Source organism: Pristiophorus japonicus, unplaced genomic scaffold, assembly GCF_044704955.1.
Source record: "Pristiophorus japonicus isolate sPriJap1 unplaced genomic scaffold, sPriJap1.hap1 HAP1_SCAFFOLD_536, whole genome shotgun sequence".
Classification (NCBI taxonomy): Eukaryota; Metazoa; Chordata; class Chondrichthyes; family Pristiophoridae; genus Pristiophorus; species Pristiophorus japonicus.
This window is the reverse complement of record NW_027254443.1, coordinates 192,146-214,400: the sequence shown is the minus strand read 5'-3', so window position 1 is coordinate 214,400 and position 22,255 is coordinate 192,146. Positions and strand designations below refer to the sequence as shown.

The following is a 22,255-nucleotide window of genomic DNA, read 5'->3' as shown; positions in this document are numbered from 1 at the left end:
GTTGAGGTCAAGGACTGAACTTGGTTATACATACAGACAAAGAGATTGATACTGTCTATCTGGGGAGTCCCACAGTTGATTGGCCACAGGGGTTAACACAGTTCCCCCCAGAGACTACAGGTCTGCAAGAAAACAGGACTATAAAGGACCCAAGGAAATGCACATTTTTGGATAACAGGGCATTAAGGATAAGGAGTTATCTTTTGCACTGTCGACTCCGTGTGCAAATTAGTAGCCAGTCAAACTCCTCAGCACAGCCAGTTAAACAAATCACTGCATCGATCCAGATGCATTCATCGGACACCAGCCCAGCAGGGAACTTATTCTTACTGTGGATATAAATATCACCATCATCAGCAGTCCCTCGGAATCGAGTAAGACTTGCTTCAACTCTAAAAGTGAGTTCTCAGGTGGTTGAACAGTCTAATACTGGAATTACCGTCCCTGTCACAGGTGGGACAGATAGTTGTTGAGGGAAGGGGAGGGTGGGACTGGTTTGCCGCACGCTCCTTCCGCTGCCTGCGCTTGGTTTCTGCACGCTCTCGGCGATGAGACTCGAGGTGCTCAGCGTCCTCCCGGATGCACTTCCTCCACTTTGGGCGGACTGGTCTTTGGCCCAGGGACTCCCAGGTGTCAGTGGGGATGTTGCATTTTATCAAGGGAGGCTTTGAGGGGTGTCCCTTGTAACGTTTCCTCTGCCCACCTTTGTCTCGCTTGCCGTGTGGGAGTTCCGATTCGAGCGCTTGCTTTGGGGAGTCTCGTGTCGGGGGACCATGCGGACAATGTGGCCCTGCCCAGCGGAGCTGGTCAAGCAGGAAGGAGCAGGAAGGTACACAAGCAGGGGGTAGAAAGATGAAGCAAAAGGACAAACAGAGAGACAGAAGGAGACGAAGGAAGAGGTGCTGCAGAGAACGGATAGAAGGAGAACCGACCGGTCACGGAACCAACAACCACAAACCTACAATAACTACAGCCAGGAATGGCGATTGTATGTCTTCAGTCGATTTCTCTCAGCAGTCTCGTCCTGTAGTTTTTAGTCGGTTTTTTGTTGTGTAATAAAACGGACCCTGGGTTAAGCCTAAAATGTTGTTCCATGTGTTGTCCTCTCCCCACTAGAAGTTCCGAGGTCTAACAATCAGTGAACAACACACACCCCGACACACTCTCTCTCTGTCTCTCAAGGGGGAAGGGCAGAGAGAGAGAGGAGGGAGGGGAGAGAGAGGAAGAAAGACAGAGGGTGAAAAGGGTAAAGGGAAAGTGAGAAAGAGAGGGGACGGGGAGAGGGAGGGGGAATGGGAGAGAAAGAAAGAGAGAAAGAGGAGGAAATGGAGAAAGGGGAGAGAAAGAGGGGGAAGGAAAGACAGAGGAAGTGGAGAGTGGGAAGGGTGAGAAAGACAGTGTCAGGGAGGAAGGGGGACTGAGAGAGAGAAAGGGGAAGGAGAGTGAACGGAACGAGAGAGAAATATAAAGGGCAGCGATGGGGAAGGCAGAGAGAGAGGAATTGGGAGCCTGCAGTTCCAGGGTCTGTCTTGGAGCTGTTTAATATTTATAATTAAAGTCCTTGTTAATTGGCAGTGTATTTAAATACTGAGCATCCCCAGTGAGATTTGAACCCACAACCCCTGGTTTACTAGACCAGTGCTCTAACCCCTTAGCTATGGAGCCACCTGCCCTGGGCTGTGGGTCATTCCCCAGTTAGTGCTGTGTGTTTGAAGAATGAGGAGGGGTCAGTGAAACGCTCAGATTGTGTCTCATCCCCCAGACTCCTGCCTCCGTCTCTTCAATATTCGCCTCTCAACATCGATATATCGGGTCTTTCACGTAGTAAAACATCCCAAGGCAACACAGTCACACTCTGTCCCAATCTCTCTGTCTCTCTGTCTCTCTCTCATTCTCTGCCTCTCTCTCTCTCTCTCCGTGTCTCCCTCACTTTTTCTTTGCTTCTGGATGGGGAAGGGGAGAGATAAAAGGAGAGGGGAAGAGATAGAGGGGAAGGAGTGAGAGAGATAGGGGGAAGGGGAAAGAGAAAAAAGGAACCTGTTGTTCCAGGGTCGGTTTTGGAGCTGGTTAATATTTATAATTAAAGCCCTTGTTAATTGACCATGAATTTAAATACTGAGCTAATTTTGAGTAGGCCCAAGTAAGATTTGAACCCACGACTACTGGTTTAACAAGACCAGTGCTCTAACCCCTGAGTTATGGAGCCTGCCTCTCTCGGTCTCTCTCTCTCATTCTCTCTGTCTCTCACTTTCTCTCTGTCTCTCGAGAGGGAAGGGGAGAGAGGAGGAAAGGGAGAAAGAGAGGGGTTAAGGGAGAGAGGGAGGGGAGAGATAGAGGGGGAAGGCGAGAGAGAATGTTACGGTGAGGGAGTGGGGGAAAGGGAGAGGGAAGGGAAACATAGAAACATAGACATAGAAACATAGAAACATAGAAAATAGGTGCAGGAGTAGGCCATTCAGCCCTTCGAGCCTGCACCACCATTCAATGAGTTCATGGCTGATCATGCAACTTCAGTACCCCATTCCTGCTTTCTCACCATACCCCTTGATCCCCCTAGTAGTAAGGACTACATCTAACTCCCTTTTGAATAGATTGAGTGAATTGGCCTCAACTACTTTCTGTGGTAGAGAATTCCACAGGTTCACCACTTTCTGGGTGAAGAAGTTTCTCCTCATCTCGGTCCTAAATGGCTTACCCCTTATCCTTAGACTGTGACCCCTGGTTCTGGACTTCCCCAACATTGGGAACATTCTTCCTGCATCCAACCTGTCCAAACCCGTCAGAATTTTAAACGTTTCTATGAGGTCCCCTCTCATTCTTCTGAACTCCAGTGAATACAAGCCCAGTTGATCCAGTCTTTCTTGATAGGTCAATCCCGCCATCCCGGGAATCAGTCTGGTGAACCTTCGCTGCACTCCCTCAATAGCAAGAATGTCCTTCCTCAAGTTAGGAGACCAAAACTGTACACAATATTCCAGGTGTGGCCTCACCAAGGCCCTGTACAACTGTAGCAACACCTCCCTGCCCCTGTACTCAAATCCCCTCGCTATGAAGGCCAACATGCCATTTGCTTTCTTCACCGCCTGCTGTACCTGCATGCCAACCTTCAATGACTGATGTACCATGACACCCAGGTCTCGTTGCACCTCCCCTTTTCCGAATCTGTCACCATTCAGATAATAGTCTGTCTCTCTGTTTTTAACCACCAAAGTGGATAACCTCACATTTATCCACATTATACTTCATCTGCCATGCATTTGCCCACTCACCTAACCTATCCAAGTCACTCTGCAACCTCATAGCATCCTCCTCGCAGCTCACACTGCCACCCAACTTAGTGTCATCCGCAAATTTGGAGATACTACATTTAATCCCCTGGTCTAAATCATTAATGTACAATGTAAACAGCTGGGGCCCCAGCACAGAACCTTGCGGTACCCCACTAGTCACTGCCTGCCATTCTGAAAAGTACCCATTTACTCCGACTCTTTGCTTCCTGTCTGACAACCAGTTCTCAATCCACGTCAGCACACTACCCCCAATCTCATGTGCTTTAACTTTGCACATGGGACTGGGGTAGTGTGCTGAGAGGGGAAAGGGGTGATAGACAGAGAGGGGAGTGGAGAGTGAGAAGGGAGGGGCGAAGGGGAGAGCGAGAGGGGGTCGTGAGAGGGGAAGGAGTGACAGAGAGAGAGGGTGAAGAGAGAGTGAAGGGTAAGGAAGGGAGAGGGGAGAGAGAAGGAGGGGGTTGGAGAGAGATAGAGGTGGAAGGAAAGGGAGAGGAAGGGGAGGGGAGGAAGGGGGAGAGAAAGGGGGAGTGAGAAAGGGGGAAGGAGAGTGAGTGGAGGAGAGAGAGAGAGAGCGGGACACAGGAGAGACAGAGGAGGAAAGAAATGGAGCGGGGGAACGTGAGAGGATGGGTACAGAGGGACGGAAATAGAGAGGGGGAAGGGGAGAGAGAGGAAGTGGAGAGTGGGAAGGGAGGGCGAGAGACAGGGGAAGGGGGAAAGGGAGACAGGGAGAGGGGGGAAAGGGGGACAGGGAGAGGGGGGAAGGAGAGCGAGAGAAGAAAAATAAAAGGCAGTGATGGGGAAGGCAGAGAGAGAGATCAAGAGCCTGCAGTTTGAGGGTTGGTCTTGGAGTTGTTTAATATTTATAATTTAACCCCTTGTTCATTAATGATGAATTTAAATACTGAGTGAACTTTGAGTAGGCCCCAGTCAGATTTGAACTCATGATCCCTGGTTTAGTAGACAAGTGCTCTAACCCCTGAGCTATGGAGCCAGCTCCGCTGGGAAAGACCAGGGAAGGAGCAGGAAAGAGAGGGGAAGGGGAAGGGGAGAGAGAGGGAATGTTTCATCGCAACTTCTCGTCTTGCATTATCTCGGTAACGTTGACGGAAGGGTGCGTTTGTCTGGTCAATCACCCCAATGGGAAGGGGAGAGAGAGAGAGGGAGAAGCTGAAAGGAAAGAGAAGAGGAGAATGGGAAAGGGAGAGGGTGAGGCGATAGGCAGGGAAAGCAGATGGAGAACACTTTGTGATGGGGAAGTGGGAGAGAGCGTGTCAGAGAGACAAGCCTGCTGTTCCAGAGTCGGTCTTGGAGCTGGTTAATATTTATAATTAAACCCTTGTTAACGAATGGTGAATTTAAATATTAAGCTGATTTTCAGCAGGACCCAGTGAGGTTTGAACCCACACCCCCTGGTTTACTGGACTTGTGCTCTAACCCGTGAGCTATGGAGCCAACTGCGCTGGGTTTGCTCTCTGTGTCTCTTTCTCTCGTTCTCTCACTTTTTCTCTGTCTCTCGAGGGGGAAGGGGAGAGAGAGGGAGGAAGGTGAGAGCGATGGGGGAGGGGATAGAGAGAGAGGGAAGGGGGGGAGAGAGGGAGGGGAAGGGGAGAGAGAGGGGGAGGGGAGAGAGAGGGGAAGTGGAGAGAGAGGGGAAGGGGAGAAAGTGGGGAAGGGGAGAAAGAAGGAATGGGAGTGAGAGGGGAATGGGAGAGAGAGTGGAAGGGGAGAGAGAGAGAGAGGGGAAGGGGAAGGGGAGAGAGAGGGGGAAGGGAAGAGAGAGAGGGGGAAGGGAGAGAGAGGGGGAAGGGAGAGAGTGTGGGAAGGGGAGAGAGAGGGGGAAGGGGAGAGAGAGGGGAAGGGGAGAGAGAGAGGGGGGAAGGGAAAGAGAGGGGGAAGGGGAGAGAGAGAGGGGAAGGGGGGAGAGAGAGGGGGGAAGGGAGAGAGAGCGGGAAGGGGAGAGAGAGAGGGGAAGGGGGAGAGAGAGGGGAAGGGAGAGACAGGGGGAAGGGGAGAAAGAGAGGGGAAGGGGAGAGAGAGAGGGGAAGGGGAGAGAGAGAGGGGAAGGGGAGAGCAATGGGAGGGGGAGAGAGAGAGGGAATTGGAGAGAGAGAGAGGGGAGAGGGGAAAGGGAGAGCAAGGGGGAAGGGAAGAGAGGGGGGAAGGGGAGAGAGAGGGAGAAGGGGAGAGACAGGGGGAAGGGGGGAGAGAGAGGGGGAAGGGGGGAGAGTGTGGGAAGGGGAGAGAGAGGGGGGAGGAGAGAGAGAGGGGAGAAGGGGAGAGAGAGGGCGAAGGGGAGAGAGAGGGGAAGGGGAGAGAGAGAGGGGAAGGGGAGAGAGAGGGGGAAGGGGAGAGACAGGGGGAAGGGGGAGAGAGAGGGGGAAGGGGAGAGAGTGTGGGAAGAGGAGAGAGAGGGGGAAGGGGAGAGAGGGCGAAGGGGAGAGAGAGGGGAAGGGGAGAGAGAGGGCGCAGGGGAGAGAGAGGAGGAAGGGGAGAGACAGGGGGAAGGGGGGAGAGAGAGGGGGAAGGGGAGAGAGTGGGGGAAGGGGAGAGAGAGGGGAGAAGGGGAGAGAGAGGGCGAAGGGGAGAGAGAGGGGAAGGGGAGAGAGAGAGGGGAAGGGGAGAGAGAGGGGAAGGAGAGAGAGGGGAGAGAGATTGGAAGGAGTGGGAGAGAGGGCAAGGGGAGAGAGGGAGGGGAAGGGCGGGATTGTTTCATCGCGCCTTCTCGTCTCGCGCCATCTCGGTAACGTTGACGGAAGGGTGCGTTTGTCTGGTCGATCACCCCAATGGGAAGGGGAGAGAGAGTGTGGAAGGGAGGAAGGGGGACTGGGAGAGAGAAAGTGGAAGGACAGAGAGGAAGGACGCAGGGGAGAGAGAGGGAGAAGGGGAGAATCTGAAAGGAAAGCGAAGAGAGAGAGAGGGAGGGGAGAGAGGAGGAATGGGAAAGGGAGGGGGGAGAGGGAGAGTGAAAAGGCAGAGGTGGAAGGGGAGAGAGGGAGGAGAGAGTGGGTCGGGAGGGGAGAAAGGGAGAAAGGGAGAGAGGGGGAAGGGGAGAGAGGGTGAGGAGACGGAGTGGGAAGGAGGGAGAGGGGAATGAGTGAGAGACGGGGAAAGCGAGAAAGCAGGAATAGGTTACTGAAGTTACACGATCAGCCATGATCATATTGAATGGTGGTGCAGGCTCGAAGGGCCGAATGGCCTACTCCTGCACCTAGTTTCTATGTTTCTATGATTCTATGTCCGTTGTACCCCGTAGGGGACCAAACCCGCACTGTGACTCCGGGAGGAGCTCCTCGGCCACAGGGAGAAGACGGTTGAGGAGGACTCTAGCGATGACTTTCCCAGGGGATGATAACAGGGTGGTCTTGGACCTGGCCTGGAGACAGCGAAGGTTGAACAGGTTCCCACTGGTTCTGTAGTTTAGTTCCACTCCAGCGGGGAGCTTGTTGACTGTGAGGTGGAGCACGGCAGCGAGGAATATTGAGACCCACGGCAATGTGGGTTTGACTCTTAACTGCCCCTGTGAAACGGTCAAGTGAGGCCCTCAGTTGTGTTCAAGAAGGCTGCTCACCACGACCTTCTCCAGGGGCAATTAGGGATGGGCAATAAATGCCGGCCTTGCTATCGACGGCCATATCCCGCAACAAATCTAAAACAAATATCGGTGGTTCTCAGACTGGATATGAAGAAGACTTGGTCACAGACTGGTCACAGAAAGTGAAAGTGCTGTGGGCTGTATTTAAACTGCGAAGTGAGTCGGTTCCTGTTGATGGTGTCGGCCTGTCGCCGATTGACAGCGAGTTCAGGAGAGATGGGAAAAGGGAGAGAGGGGGAAGAGAGAGTGAAGGGGGACGAGAGAGAGAGGGGGAGGGGAAGGGAGAGAGAGGGGGGAGTGGAGAGAGAGAAGTGGAGAGAAGGGAGGGAGAGAGAGATGGGAGTGGCAGAGAGGGGAAAGCGGAGAGAGGGATAAGAGTGAGAGAGAGAGGAGGGAAGGGAGAGAGAGGAGGAGGAATGAGAGAGTGAAGTGGAGAGAGGGGAGCTGAGAGAGAGATGGGAGTGGAGACAGAGAGGGAAGGGGAGAGTGAGAAGGCGTCATGAGAGGGAAAGGAGTGAGAGAGATGGGAAAAGGGAGAGGGGGGAAGAGAGAGTGAAGGGGAAGGGAGGGAGATAAAATAGCCCAAGGCAACTCAGTCACACTCTGGCTCAATCTCTCTCTGTCTGTCTCTCTCTCTCTCTCTCTCTCTCTATCTCTCTGTCTCTCTCGCTCACTCTCTCTGTCTCTCTCTCTCTCTCGCTCACTCTCTCTGTCTCTCTCTCATTCTCAATTTCTCTGTGTCACTCTCTCTCTCTGTATCTTTTTCACTTTCTTTCTGTCTCGTGAGTGGGAAGGGTAGAGAGAGAGAGAGGAGGGAGGGGAGATAGAGGGGAAGAAAGGCAGAGGGAGACAGTGAAAATGGTAAAGGGAAAGTGAGAGCGAGAGGGGAATGGGGAGAGAGAGGGAAAGGGAGAGAGAGAGAGGGGAAAGGGAGAGAGAGATGGGGAGGGGAGCGAGAGATGGGAAGGGGAGAGAGAGAGGGGAAGGGGAGAGCGAGAGATGGGAAGGGGAGAGAGAGAGGGGAAGGGGAGAGAGAGAGAGGGGAAAGGGAGAGAGAGATGGGGAGGGGAGCGAGAGATGGGAAGGGGAGAGAAAGAGGGGAAGGGGAGAGAGAGAGAGGGGAAGGGGATCGAGAGATGGGAAGGGGAGCGAGAGATGGGAAGGGGTGAGAGAGATGGGAAGGGGAGCGAGAGATGGGGAGGGGAGCGAGAGATGGGAAGGGGAGCGAGAGATGGGGAGGGGTGCGAGAGATGGGGAGGGGTGAGAGAGATGGGGAGGGGTGAGAGAGATGGGAAGGGGAGCGAGAGATGGGAAGGGGAGCGAGAAAGTTACAGTCAGAAGGGAAAAGGGAGAGAGTGAGCGGGAAGGAGAGAGAGAAGGAGAGAGGGATGGAGAGAGATAGAGGGGGAAGGAAAGGGAGAGGAAGGGGAGAGAGAGTGGGAAAGGGGGGAAGGGAGAGAGAAAGGGTGAAGGAGAGTGAGTGGAGGGGTGAGAAGGAGCGGTACACAGGGGAGACAGAGGAAGAAAGAAATGGAGTGGGGGAAAAGGGAGAGGATGGTCAGAGAGGGAAGGAAATAGAGAAGGGGAAGGTGAGAGAGAGGAAGTGGGGGGTGGGAAGGGAGAGAGATAGGGGAAGGAGAGTGAGCGAGAAAAATAAAGGGAAATGATAGAGAGAGGAGGAAGGGAAGAGATAAATCAAGAGCCTGCAGTTCCAGGGTCGGTCTCAGAGCTTTTTAATATTTATAATTCAAGCCCTTGTCAATTGATGGTGAATTTAAATACTGAGCTCAGTTTTAGTAGGGCCCAGCTACCTGCTCTGAGCTCTCTCTCTCTCGGAGGAAGGGGACAGAGAGAATGGCAGGGTGAGAGAGTGGGGGGAAGGGAAATGGACAGAGAGGGAAGTGAAGAGGTACAAGAGAGAGAAGGGAGAAAGGGGAGAGCCTGTGGTGACAGGGTCAGTTTCATAATTTACAAATAAAGCTCCTTGTTAATTTAAATACTGAGCTCATTTTGAGCAGGCCTCAGTGAGATTTGAACCCACAACCCCTGAGCTATGGACCCACCTGCCTTGGGCTGTGGGTCATTCCCCAGTTAGTGCTGTGTGTTTGAAGAATGAGGAGTGGTCAGTGAAACGCTCAGATTGTGTCTCATTCCCCAGACTCCTGCCTCCGTCTCTTCAATATTCGCCTCTCAACATCAATATATCGTGTCTTTCACGTAGTAAAACATCCCAAGGCAACTCAGTCACACTCTGTCCCAATCTCTCTGTCTCTCTGTCTCATTCCCTGCCTCTCACTCTCTCTCCGTGTCTCTCTCACTTATTCTCTGCTTCTGGATGGGGAAAGGGAGAGAGAAAAGGAGAAGAAAAGAGATAGAGGGGGAGGGGGAAGAGATAGAGGGAGAGGGGAGCGAGAGGGGAAGGAGTGACAGAGATAGGGGGAAGGGAAAAGAGGAAAATAAGCCTGTTGTTCCAGGGCACCAGTTCCCACTGTCACAGGACGGGAGAGTGGAGAGCACTAGTTCCCACTGTCACAGGACAGAGAGTGGAGAGCACCAGTTCCCACTGTCACAGGACAGAGAGTGGAGAGCACCAGTTCCCACTGTCACAGGAGAGAGAGTGGAGAGCACCAGTTCCCACTGTCACAGGACAGAGAGTGGAGAACACCAGTTCCCACTGTCACAGGACAGAGATTGGAGAGCACCAGTTCCCACTGTCACAGGACAGAGAGTGGAGAGCACCAGTTCCCACTGTCACAGGACGGGAGAGTGGAGAGCACCAGTTCCCACTGTCACAGGACAGAGAGTGGAGAGCACCAGTTCCAACTGTCACAGGACAGAGAGTGGAGAGCACCAGTTCCCACTGTCACAGGACAGAGAGTGGAGAACACCAGTTCCCACTGTCACAGGACAGAGAGTGGAGAGCACCAGTTCCCACTGTCACAGGAGAGAGAGTGGAGAGCACCAGTTCCCACTGTCACAGGACAGAGAGTGGAGGGCACCAGTTCCCACTGTCACATGAACATCCGGTAGTGCCCACAAAGAAAGTGGAGTGTGGGAAATTGCACTCTGCTTCCATTGAGGGGTGGTCAGGCCAATTCTGCGTCGGGAGCAGGAGTTCCACGCTGGGGGGGGGGGGGCTAAAATTCCCAGCCCAAGAAGGTTACCACCCCCAAGTTGGGGGCCTGTGCTGGGCAATGAATGGAGAATGGGGCATGGGATTGAGGGGCCACATTGCAGCGAAGGTGTGGGAGGGGCAGGGGGCAATGTGTGTTGGACGGTCATGCCTGGGGGCTCTGTGCCTTGGTGCAGGGAGTGTTCGGGACTCTGCACAGATGGCAATTGGTGGATGTGGTGTGGTTGGCTTCGCGGGGGCTGGGTGCTCGACATCCGGTGGTGCTCAGCATTTAGGAAGGATTCTGACGGGACGGGCCGTGTTGGGTGCGGGGGGAGTGTTCCCAGTGTTGGATGGGTCCGGAGCCGGGGGCGGGGCACGCTCTTGGAATGGGGGTGGGCTGTTTGGGAGAGACGTCTTCATTCGGGGAGTTGTTGGCCTGTGGGGTTCCCTGCCGCAGAGAGTTATTGATGCCAGTTCATTGGATATGTTCAGGAGGGGGTTGGATGTGTTTCTTTTGGTTGGGGAGGGTCGGGGGGTGATCAGCCAGGTATTTAAACACTAAACTAATTTTGAGTCGGCCTCAGCGAGATTTGAACCCATGACCTCTGATTTACTAAACCAGTGCTCGAACCCCTGAGCTATGGAACTACCTGCTCTGGGAAAGTCAGCGGAAAGAGCAGGAAAGAGAGGGGAAGGGTAAAGAGAGAGTAGAAGGAGTGAGAGAGAGGGGGAAGAGGAGACTGGGAAGAAGTGACAGTGGAAGGGGAGAGAGAGAGAGGGGAAGGGGAGAGAGAGAGTGGCAGGGGAGAAATGGGGAAGGAGAGCAGTTGCTACGAGTGAGGGAAAGGAGTGCGAGACGGGGAAAGCGAAATAGCGCTGTGATGGGGAAGGGAAGAATCTGTAGGAAAGAGAGGTATTTAAATACTGAGCTAATTTTGAGTAGGCCCCAGTGAGATTTGAACTCACGACCCCTGGTTTACTAGACCAGTGCTCTAACCCCTGAGCTATGGAACCACCTGCTCTGGTAAAGGCAGGGGCAGGAGCAGGAAAGAGAGGGACAGGGAAAAGAGAGAGTGGAAGATGTTCTGTCTTGAATCAAGAGTCAGACGAGATACTGCAAGCTCAAAGTAAGGTGTGACCTTAGTCCTTTATCACAGGTCTCCAGAGTGCCTCACCAGCCTGTGAGGCTTCCTCAAGTACAGGTGCTCCCAAGGGATTGTGGGATCCCTTGGGACTCCAGGAGATAAGCCCTCTGGTGGTCAGGCATGATAATTACAGGTTTACATTCGTAACAACACTTCCCCCCTGCCCCCTGCCCCAAAGTCAATAGTGTAACTATATACAATGTGAGTCGATCTGGGACCTTCCTTGCCCTGGTTGATCGTCTCGGTGCAAATGCTGGTGTTGTTGAATCATTCGCTGGGCTGCTGTGCAGCTGGCCTTGCTGGACTGCTGGGGGGTGATGGGTTCTGCTTCGTGGTCAACCGCTGGGTCGGTTGCTACGTCTGTGTGTTGGACGGACGGTAGAGTCTATTGTGGGTTGTTCTGGATAGTCTGTAAATCTCAGTTTGATTTGGTTCAAGTGTTTTCTGCAGGTGAGTCCATTTGCGAGTTTGACCACAAACACCCTGCTCCCCTCTTTGGCCAAAACAGTGCCAGCAATCCACTTGGGACCTTGTCCATAGTTCAACACAAATACAGGATCGTTTACTTCAATTTCACGTGACACATTTGTGCGATCACGTTATGTATTCTGTTGAAGCCGCCTGCTCTCTACCTGTTCGTGTAGATCAGGGTGGACTAACGAGAGCCTTGTCTGAAGTGCCCTTTTCATCAGCAGTTCAGTGGAAGGGACCCCGGTAAGTGAGTGGAGTCTTGTGCGGTAACTGAGCAGGACTCGGGACAAGCGAGTCTGCAGTGAGCCTTCAGTTACCCTTTTCAAGCTCTGCTTGATTGTTTGAACTGCTCGTTCTGCCTGACCGTTGGACGCTGGCTTAAACGGGGCAGGCGTGACATGTTTGACCCCATTGCGGGTCATGAATTCCTTGAACTCGGCACCGGTAAAGCACGGCCCATTGTCGCTTACAAGGACATCAGGCAGGCCGTGCGTGGCAAACACGGCCCGTAGGCTTTCGATGGTGGCAGCGGACGTGCTTGCCGGCATTATCACACATTCGATCCATTTGGAGTACGTATCTACAACCACTAAAAACATTTTTCCCCAAGAATGGGCCTGCATAGTCGACATGAACCCCAGACCACGGTTTGGAGGGCCAAGACCATAAACTTAGGGACGCCTCCCTGGGTGCGTTGGTTAACTGGGAACATGTATTACAGTTGTGCACACAGGACTCTAAGTCTGCATCGATACCGGGCCACCACCCGTGGAATCTGGCTATCGCTTTCATCATTACAATGCCTGGGTGGGTACTGTGGAGATCACTAATGAAAGTGCCCCTGCCCTTTTTTGGCATACCTACCCAAATGCCCCACAGGAGGCAATCTGCCTGTCTAAACATTTCATCTTTGTGTCGCTGGTATGGCTTTATTTCTTCGTTCATCTCTAACGGGACACTAGACCAACTCCCGTGGAGCACACGGCTTTTTACTGAGGACAGCAAGGGGCCCTGGCTCATCCAGGTTCTAATCTGTCGGGCGGTGACAGGTGATTGCTCACTCTCGAATGTTTCCATTACCATAACTAAATCTGCGGGCTGTGTCATCTCCACCCCGGTTGCATCTCCACTTCTGGTTGCATAAGCAGCCGGTTGCAATTTCCCAAATTGATTAGCTTGTTACAATACACACCCGACCCCGTACGACGACGCATCACATGCTCGTACCAAACGTTTACATGGATCGTACAACACAAGCAATTTGTTTGAACATAACAGCTTCCTAGCTTTCTCAAAGGCATTTTCTTGGCTTTTACCCCAGACCCATTCATCTCCCTTACGCAGTGGAGGGTGCAGGGGTTCTAACAATGTGCCAAGACCCGGTAAGAAGTTACCAACATAGTTCAGGAGTCCTAGAAACGACCACAGCTCCGTCACGTTCCGTGGTCTCGGTGCCTTCTCGATTGCCCCCGTCTTCGAATCGGTGGGCCTGATGCCGTCCGCCGCGATTCTTCTCCCCGGGAACTCCACTTCAGGCACCGGGAAAACGCACTGCGAGCATTTCAACCCAAGCCCCACACGATTAAGCCGACTAAGGAGCTCCTCCACGTTCTGCAAATGCTCGACGGTGTCCCGACCTGTAACCAAGATGTCGTCCTGGAAGACCACGGTGCACGGGACCCACTTCAGCAAGCTTTCCGTGTTCCTCTGGAATATCGCCGTGGCTGATCGAATCCCAAACGGGCATCTGTCGTAAACGAAAAGACCTTTGTGCGTGTTGAGGCAGATGAGGCCTTTCGAAGATTCCACCAGCTCCTGCGTCATGTAGGCCGAGGTCAAGTCCAGCTTCGTGAATGTTTTCCCCCCCAACCAGCGTGACAAATAGGACGTCTGCCTTTGGTAGCGGGTATTGATCCTGCAGGGAGAAACGATTGACAGTTACTTTGTAATCACCACAGATTCTGACGGTGCCGTCTCCCTTGAGGATTGGAACGATCGGACTGGCCCACTCATTGAATTCGATCGGCGAAATGATGTCCTCTCGTTGCAGCCTGTCCAGCTCAATGTCCACCCTCTCTCTCATCATGTAAGGTACCGCTCTCGCATTGTGATGGATGGGTCGCGCCCCCGGAATTAAATGGATCTGCACTTTTGCTCCTTGGAACTTCCCGACGCCTGGTTCGAACAGCGAGGGGAACTTGCTTAGGACCTGGGCACATGAGGTGTCGTCGATGGATGTATCTTTCCCAGCCAGCTCCTGCCGAACAGCGTGGGGCCATCGCCCGGTACCACCCACAGTGGTAAATCGTGCACCGCTCCATCATAGGAGATCTTTCCGGTAGCACTGCCGATTACGGGAATCAGTTCCTTTGTGTACGTTCTAAGTTTGGTTCGAATGGGAGTCAGGACTGGCCTTGAAGCCTTGTTGCACCACAACTTATCGAAAGTCTTTTTGCTCATTATGGACTGGCTCGCGCCCGTGTCCAGCTCCATGGACACCGGGAGCCCATTTAATTCAACCTTCAGCATTATCGGGGGACACTTTGAGGTAAATGTGTGCACCCCATATACCTCTGCCTCCTCGGTCTGAGGCTCTGGTTCATCGTGTTCCACCGTGGATCTGTCCTCCTCTGCAACAAGGTGGTTTGCAGGAGTAGCAGGATTTGCAGCTCGCCTGCACATACGTTGGAGGTGTCCCATTGTTCCACAGCCCTTGCAAACGTACCCTTTGAAGCGGCATGAATGGAATCGATGATCACCAAGATCACCCCAACCTCTGTCGTCGAGCTACAGTACGCGGACGACGCCTGAATCTGCGCACATTCAGAGGCTGAATTCCAGGATATAGTCAATGTATTTACTGAGGCGTACGAAAGCACTGGCCTTACACTAAACATCCGTAAGACAAAGGTCCTCCACCAACCTGTCCTCGCCGCATAGCACTGCCCCCCAGTCAACAAGGTCCACGGCGTGGCCCTGGACAACGTGGACCATTTACCTCCTCATTCTTCAAACACACAGCACTAACTGGGGAATGACCCACATCCCAGCTCAGGTGGCTCCATAGCTCAGGGGTTAGAGCACTGGTCTAGTAAACGAGGGGTCGTGGGTTCAAATCTCACTGGGGCCTACTCAAAATTAGCTCAGTCTTTAAATTCACTGTCAATTAACAAGGGCTTTAATTATAAATATTGAACAGCTCCCAGACTGACTGTGGAATGATGGGCTTGTTCTTGACCACATTTAAAAAGTACTGAAAGTGCTGCAACTGACAGACCTCGAGCTGGAAATTGGGATGAGGCTGGGTTGCTCTTGGCCGGCCGGCGTGGATACGATGGGCCGAATGGGATTATGCCTCTCCCTTACTCTTTTTCCTTCTCACTCAATCTCTCAACCTGACTTTCTCTTTCTCTTTGTCTCTAACATCATCAGCATAGGTGTGATATATTCACAGGGTACAGCACACACAGCTTCCTAACATGGCGCACAGCACTCTCGGAAGTCTCCGGAAACCCGCCGAATTCTGTTTATTATTAACTCTGCACTTGCAGTACACAATACGTCCACATCCTCAATGTGGAGCTACAAACATTACAAGCTGACAGACATTGCAAGAGGCAGTCCCTCGGAATCGAGGAAGACTTGCTTCCGCTCTTAAAATGAGTTCCCCTTTATCCACCCTGTTGGTTACATCTTCAAAGAATTCCAGCAAATTAGTCAAACATGACTTCCCCTTCATAAATCCATGCTGACTCTTCCTGAGCGAATTATGCTTTTCCCAATGGCGTGCTCCTGAAGGGGGAGGGGAGACCACGAGGAGGAAAGAGGGGCAGAGAAGAGAGAGGGAGGAAGGGGAAAGAGTAGTTAAGGGGAAAGAGGGAGACAGATATTTAGATACTGAGCTAATTTTGTGTAGGCCCCAGTGAGATTTGAACCCACGACCCCTGCTTTACTAGACCAGTGCTCTAACCCCTGAGCTATGGAGCCACCTGCTCTGTGCAAGACAGGAGAAGGAGCAGGAAAGAGAGGGGAAGGGAAAAGAGAGAGTGGAAGGAGTGAGAAAAATATATCGAACGGGTTGTGATGGGGAAGGGAGAAGTGAGAGAGAGAGGGGGAGAATCTGTCGGAAAGGGAAAAGAGAGAGAGGTATTTAAATACCAAGCTAATTTTAGGTAGGCTCCAGTGAGATTTAAACCCACGACCCCTGGTTTACTAGACCAGTGCTCTAACCCCTGAGCTATGGAGCCACCTGCCTTGGGTTGTGCGTCATTCCCCAGTTAGTGCTGTGTGTTTGAAGATTGAGGAGGGGTCAATGAAACGCTCAGATTGTGTCTCATCCCCCAGACACTTGCCTCCGTCTCTTCTAATATTCGCATATCAACATCGATATATCGGGTCTTTAACATAGTAAAACATCCCAAGGCAACTCAGTCACACTCTACCCCAATCTCTCTGTCTCTCTGTCTCTCTCTCTCTTTCTCTCTCAATCTCTCTGTCTCTCCATCTCCCTGTCTCTCTCATTCTCTGTCTGTTTCTTTGTCTCTCACTCTCTCTCTCTCTCTGTGTCTCTTTCACCTGTAAGGGTACACCTATTTTTCTTGGAACAAGGCACAGGAAGAGACCACGAACAAACTGTTTTAAAGTAAAAACGTTTGGACTACCTGGGAGGGGGAAGGCAAGTGGTGACAAATCCCCCATTAAAAGCAATGGCTGAGGTCAAGGACTGAACTTGGTTATACATACAGACAAAGAGATTGATACTGTCTATCCGGGGACTCCCACAGTTGATTGGCCACAGGGGTTAACACAGTTCCCCCCAGAGACTACAGGTCTGCAAGAAAACAGGACTATAAAGGACCCAAGGAAATGCACATTTTTGGATAACAGGGCATTAAGGATAAGGAGTTATCTTTTGCACTGTCGACTCCGTGTGCAAATTAGTAGCCAGTCAAACTCCTCAGCACAGCCAGTTAAACAAATCACTGCATCGATCCAGATGCATTCATCGGACACCAGCCCAGCAGGGAACTTATTCTTACTGTGGATATAAATATCACCATCATCGGCAGTCCCTCGGAATCGAGTAAGACTTGCTTCAACTCTAAAAGTGAGTTCTCAGGTGGTTGAACAGCCTAATACTGGAATTACTGTCCCTGTCACAGGTGGGACAGATAGTTGTTGAGGGAAGGGGAGGGTGGGACTGGTTTGCCGCACGCTCCTTCCGCTGCCTGCGCTTGGTTTTGCACGCTCTCGGCGACGAGACTCGAGGTGCTCAGCACCCTCCCGGATGCACTTCCTCCACTTCGGGCGGGACTGGTCTTTGGCCAGGGACTCCCAGGTGTCGGTGGGGATGTTGCATTTTATCAAGGGAGGCTTTGAGGGTGTCCCTTGTAAGATTTCCTCTGCCCACCTTTGTCTCGCTTGCCGTGTGGGAGTTCCGATTCGAGCGTTTGCTTTGGGGAGTCTCGTGTCTGGGGACCATGCGGACAATGTGGCCCTGCCCAGCGGAGCTGGTCAAGCAGGAAGGAGCAGGAAGGTACACAAGCAGGAGGTGGAAAGATGAAGCAAAAGGACAAACAGAGAGACAGAAGGAGACGAAAGGAAGAGGTGCTGCAGAGAACGGATAGAAGGAGAACCGACCGGTCACGGAACCAACAACCACAAACCTACAATAACTACAGCCAGGAATGGCGATTGTATGTCTTCAGTCGATTTCTCTCAGCAGTCTCGTCCTGTAGTTTTTAGTCGGTTTTTTGTTGTGTAATAAAACGGACCCTGGGTTAAGCCTAAAATGTTGTTCCATGTGTTGTCCTCTCCCCACTAGAAGTTCCGAGGTCTAACAATCAGTGAACAACACACACCCCGACACACTCTCTCTCTGTCTCTCAAGGGGGAAGGGTAGAGAGAGAGAGGAGGGAGGGGAGAGAGAGGAAGAATGGCAGAGGGTGAAAAGGGTAAAGGGAAAGTGAGAACGAGAGGGGACGGGGAGAGGGAGGGTGAATGGGAGAGAAAGAAAGAGAGAAAGAGGAAGAAAGGGAGAAAGGCAGAGAGGATGGGTAGAGAAAGAAGGGGAAGGAAAGACAGAGGAAGTGGAGAGTGGGAAGGGTGAGAAAGACAGTGCAAGGGATGAACCGGGACTGGGAGAGAGAAAGGGGAAGGAGAGTGAATGGAACGAGAGAGAAATATAAAGGGCAGTGATGGGGAAGGCAGAGAGAGAGGAATCGAGAGCATGCAGTTCCAGGGTCTGTCTTGGAGCTGTTTAATATTTATAATTAAAGTCCTTGTTAATTGACAGTGAATTTAAATACTGAGCAGGCCCCAGTGAGATTTGAACCCACGACCCCTGGTTTACGAGACCAGTGCTCTAACCCCTGAGCTATGGAACCACCTGCCCTGGGATGTGGGTCATTCCCCAGTTAGTGCTGTGTGTTTGAAGAATGAGGAGGGGTCAGTGAAACGCTCAGATTGTGTCTCATCCCCCAGACTCCTGCCTCCGTCTCTTCAATATTCGCCTCTCAACATCGATATATCGGGTCTTTCACGTAGTAAAACATCCCAAGGCAACTCAGTCACACTCTGTCCCAATCTCTCTGTCTCTCTGTCTCTCTCTCATTCTCTGCCTCTCTCTCTCTCTCTCCGTGTCTCCCTCACTTTTTCTCTGCTTCTGGATGGGGAAGGGGAGAGAGAAAAGGAGAGGGAAAGAGATAGAGGGGAAGGAGTGAGAGAGATAGGGGGAAGGGGAAAGAGAAAAAAGGAACCTGTTGTTCCAGGGTCGGTTTTGGAGCTGGTTAATATTTATAATTAAAGCCCTTGTTAATTGACCATGAATTTAAATACTGAGCTAATTTTGAGTAAGCCCAAGTAAGATTTGAACCCACGACTACTGGTTTAACAAGACCAGTGCTCTAACCCCTGAGTTATGGAGCCACCTGCCTTGGCTTGGCTCTCTGTGTCTCTCTCTCTCGTTCTCTCTGTCTCTCACTTTCTCTCTGTCTCTCGAGAGGGAAGGGGAGAGAGGAGGAAAGGGAGAAAGAGAGGGGTTAAGGGAGAGAGGGAGGGGAGAGATAGAGGGGGAAGGCGAGAGAGAATGGTACGGTGAGGGAGTGGGGGAAAGAGAGGGGGAAGGGAAACATAGAAACATAGAAATAGAAACATAGAAACATGGAAAATAGGTGCAGGAGCAGGCCATACGGCCCTTCGAGCCTGCACCACCATTCAATGAGTTCATGGCTGATCATTCACCTCAGTACCCCATTCCTGCTTTCTCACCATACCCCTTGATCCCCCTAGTAGTAAGGACTACATCTAACTCCTTTTTGAATATATTTAGTGAATTGGCCTCAACTACTTTCTGTGGTAGAGAATTCCACAGGTTCACCACTCTCTGGGTGAAGAAGTTTCTCCTCATCTCGGTCCTAAATGGCTTACCCCTTATCCTTAGACTGTGACCCCTGGTTCTGGACTTCCCCAACATTGGGAACATTCTTCCTGCATCTAACCTGTCTAAACCCGTCAGAATTTTAAACGTTTCTAGGAGGTCCCCTCTCATTCTTCTGAACTCCAGTGAATACAAGCCCAGTTGATCCAGTCTTTCTTGATATGTCAGTCCCGCCATCCCGGGAATCAGTCTGGTGAACCTTCTCTGCATTCCCTCAATAGCAAGAATGTCCTTCCTCAAGTTAGGAGACCAAAACTGTCCATAATACTCCAGGTGTGGCCTCACCAAGGCCCTGTATAACTGCAGTAACACCTCCCTGCTCCTATACTCAAATCCCCTCGCTATGAAGGCCAACATGCCATTTGCTTTCTTCACCGCCTGCTGTACCTGCATGCCAACCTTCAATGACTGATGTACCATGACACCCAGTTCTCGTTGCACCTCCCCTTTTCCTAATCTGTCACCATTCAGATAATAGTCTGTCTCTCTGTTTTTAACCACCAAAGTGGATAACCTCACATTTATCCACATTATACTTCATCTGCCATGCATTTGCTCACTCACCTAACCTATCCAAGTCACTCTGCAGCCTCATAGCATCCTCCTCGCAGCTCACACTGCCACCCAACTTAGTGTCATCCGCAAATTTGGAGATACTACATTTAATCCCCTGGTTTAAATCATTAATGTACAATGTAAACAGCTGGGGCCCCAGCACAGAACCTTGAAGTACCCCACTAGTCACTGCCTGCCATTCTGAAAAGTACCCATTTACTCCTACTCTTTGCTTCCTGTCTGACAACCAGTTCTCAATCCACGTCAGCACACTACCCCCAATCTCATGTGCTTTAACTTTGCACATGGGATTGGGGTAGTGTGCTGAGAGGGGAAAGGGATGATAGACAGAGAGGGGAGTGGAGAGTGAGAAGGGAGGGGTGAAGGGGAGAGCGAGAGGGGGTCGTGAGAGGGGAAGGAGTGACAGAGAGTGAGGGTGAAGAGAGAGTGAAGGGTAAGGAAGGGAGAGGGGAGAGAGAAGGAGGGGGTTGGAGAGAGATAGAGGTGGAAGGAAAAGGGGAGGTGCAAAGAGACCTGGGTGTCATGGTACATCAGTCATTGAAGGTTGGCATGCAGGTACAGCAGGCGGTTAAGAAAGCAAATGGCATGTTGGCCTTCATAGCGAGGGGATTTGAGTACAGGGGCAGGGAGGTGTTGCTACAGTTGTACAGGGCCTTGGTGAGGCCACACCTGGAGTATTGTGCACAGTTTTGGTCTCCTAACCTGAGGAAGGACATTCTTGCTATTGAGGGAGTGCAGCGAAGGTTCACCAGACTGATTCCCGGGATGGCGGGACTGACCTATCAAGAAAGACTGGATCAACTGGGCTTGTATTCACTGGAGTTCAGAAGAATGAGAGGGGACCTCATAGAAACGGTTAAATTCTGACGGGGTTAGACAGGTTTGATGCAGGAAGAATGTTCCCAATGTTGGGGAAGTCCAGAACCAGGGGTCACAGTCTAAGGATAAGGGGGAAGCCATTTAGGACCGAGATGAGGAGGAATTTCTTCACCCAGAGAGTGGTGAACCTGTGGAATTCTCTACCACAGAAAGTTGTTGAGGCCAATTCACTAAATATATTCAAAAAGGAGTTAGATGAAGGCCTTACTACTAGGGGAATCAAGGGGTATGGTGAGAAAGCAGGAATGGGGTACTGAAGTTGAATGTTCAGCCATGAACTCATTGAATGGCGGTGCAGGCTAGAAGGGCCGAATGGCCTACTCCTGCACCTATTTTCTATGTTTCTATGTTTCTATGAGAGGAAGGGGAGGGGAGGAAGGGGGAGAGAAAGGGGGAGTGAGAAAGGGGGAAGGAGAGTGAGTGGAGGAGAGAGAGAGAGAGAGCGGGACACAAGAGAGACAGTGGAGGAAAGAAATGGAGCGGGAGAACGGGAGAGGATGGGTACAGAGGGACGAAAATAGAGAGGGGGAAGGGGAGAGAGAGGAAGTGGAGAGTGGAAAGGAAGGGAGAGAGACAGGGGAAGGGGGGAAAGGGAGACAGGGAGAGGGGGGAAAGGGGGACAGGGAGAGGGGGGGAAGGAGAGCGAGAGAAGAAAAATAAAAGGCAGTGATGGGGAAGGCAGAGAGAGAGATCAAGAGCCTGCAGTTTGAGGGTTGGTCTTGGAGCTGTTTAATATTTATAATCTAACCCCTTGTTAATTGATGGTGAATTTAAATACTGAGTGAACTTTGAGTGGGCCCCAGTCAGATTTGAACTCATGACCCCTGGTTTAGTAGACCAGTGCTCTAACCCCTGAGCTACGGAGCCAGCTCTGCTGGAAAAGACCGGGGAAGGAGCAGGAAAGAGAGTGGAAGGGAAAAGAGAGAGTGGAAGGAATGAGAGAGAGGGGAAGGAATGAGAGAGAGGGGAAGGAATGAGAGAGAGGGGAAGGAATGAGAGAGAGGGGAAGGAATGAGAGAGAGGGGAAGGAATGAGAGAGAGGGGAAGGAATGAGAGAGAGGGGAAGGAATGAGAGAGAGGGGAAGGAATGAGAGAGAGGGGAAGGAATGAGAGAGAGGGGAAGGAATGAGAGAGAGAGAGGGGAGAGAGAGGGGGGAAGGGGAGAGAGAGGGGGAAGGGGAGAGAGAGGGGGAAGGGGAGAGAGAGAGGGGAGAGAGAGGGAAAGGAAAGAGAGGCAGGGGAAGGGGTGAGAGAGAGAGGGGGGAAGGGGAGAGAGAGAGGGAAGAAGAGAGAGGGGAAGGGGAGAAAGAGAGGAGAGAGAGAGGGGGAAGGGGAAAGAGGGAGGGGAAGGGCGGGATTGTTTCGTCGCGCCTTCTCGTCTCGCACCATCTCGGTAACGTTGACGGAAGGGTGCGTTTGTCTGGTCGATCACCCCAATGAGAAGGGGAGAGAGAGTGTGGAAGGGAGGAGAGTGAGGAAGGCGTGAGAGAGGGAAGGGGAGAGAGGGGAAGGGGAGAGAGGGGGGGAAGGAGAGAGAGGAAGGACGCTGGGGAGAGAGAGGGAGAAGGGGAGAATCTGAAAGGAAAGAGAAGAGAGGGAGAGGGAGAGGAGAGAGGGGGAATGGGAAAGGGAGGAGGGAGAGGGAGAGTGAAAAGGCAGATGTGGAAGGGGAGAGAGGGTGGAGAGAGGGAGAAAGGAAGAGAGGGGGAAGGAGAGAGGGTGAGGCGATAGGCGGGGAATGAGTGA

The 22,255-nt window shown here is 52.1% G+C and overlaps 6 non-coding genes across 6 annotated transcripts; 1 reads left to right on the top strand and 5 right to left on the bottom strand.

Annotated features, from left to right (window-relative positions):
* Window positions 1–10,941: 10,941 nt before the first annotated feature.
* Window positions 10,942–11,014, bottom strand: trnat-agu (transfer RNA threonine (anticodon AGU)). The gene has a single exon. It is a non-coding gene; the product is annotated as a tRNA-Thr (tRNA).
* Window positions 11,015–14,673: 3,659 nt separating this feature from the next.
* trnat-agu (transfer RNA threonine (anticodon AGU)) lies at window positions 14,674–14,746 on the top strand. The gene has a single exon. It is a non-coding gene; the product is annotated as a tRNA-Thr (tRNA).
* Window positions 14,747–15,530: 784 nt separating this feature from the next.
* Window positions 15,531–15,603, bottom strand: trnat-agu (transfer RNA threonine (anticodon AGU)). Its single transcript has one exon. It is a non-coding gene; the product is annotated as a tRNA-Thr (tRNA).
* A 187-nt stretch (window positions 15,604–15,790) lies between these two features.
* trnat-agu (transfer RNA threonine (anticodon AGU)) lies at window positions 15,791–15,863 on the bottom strand. Its single transcript has one exon. It is a non-coding gene; the product is annotated as a tRNA-Thr (tRNA).
* A 2,066-nt stretch (window positions 15,864–17,929) lies between these two features.
* trnat-cgu (transfer RNA threonine (anticodon CGU)) lies at window positions 17,930–18,002 on the bottom strand. The gene has a single exon. It is a non-coding gene; the product is annotated as a tRNA-Thr (tRNA).
* A 3,301-nt stretch (window positions 18,003–21,303) lies between these two features.
* Window positions 21,304–21,376, bottom strand: trnas-acu (transfer RNA serine (anticodon ACU)). The gene has a single exon. It is a non-coding gene; the product is annotated as a tRNA-Ser (tRNA).
* Window positions 21,377–22,255: the final 879 nt, after the last annotated feature.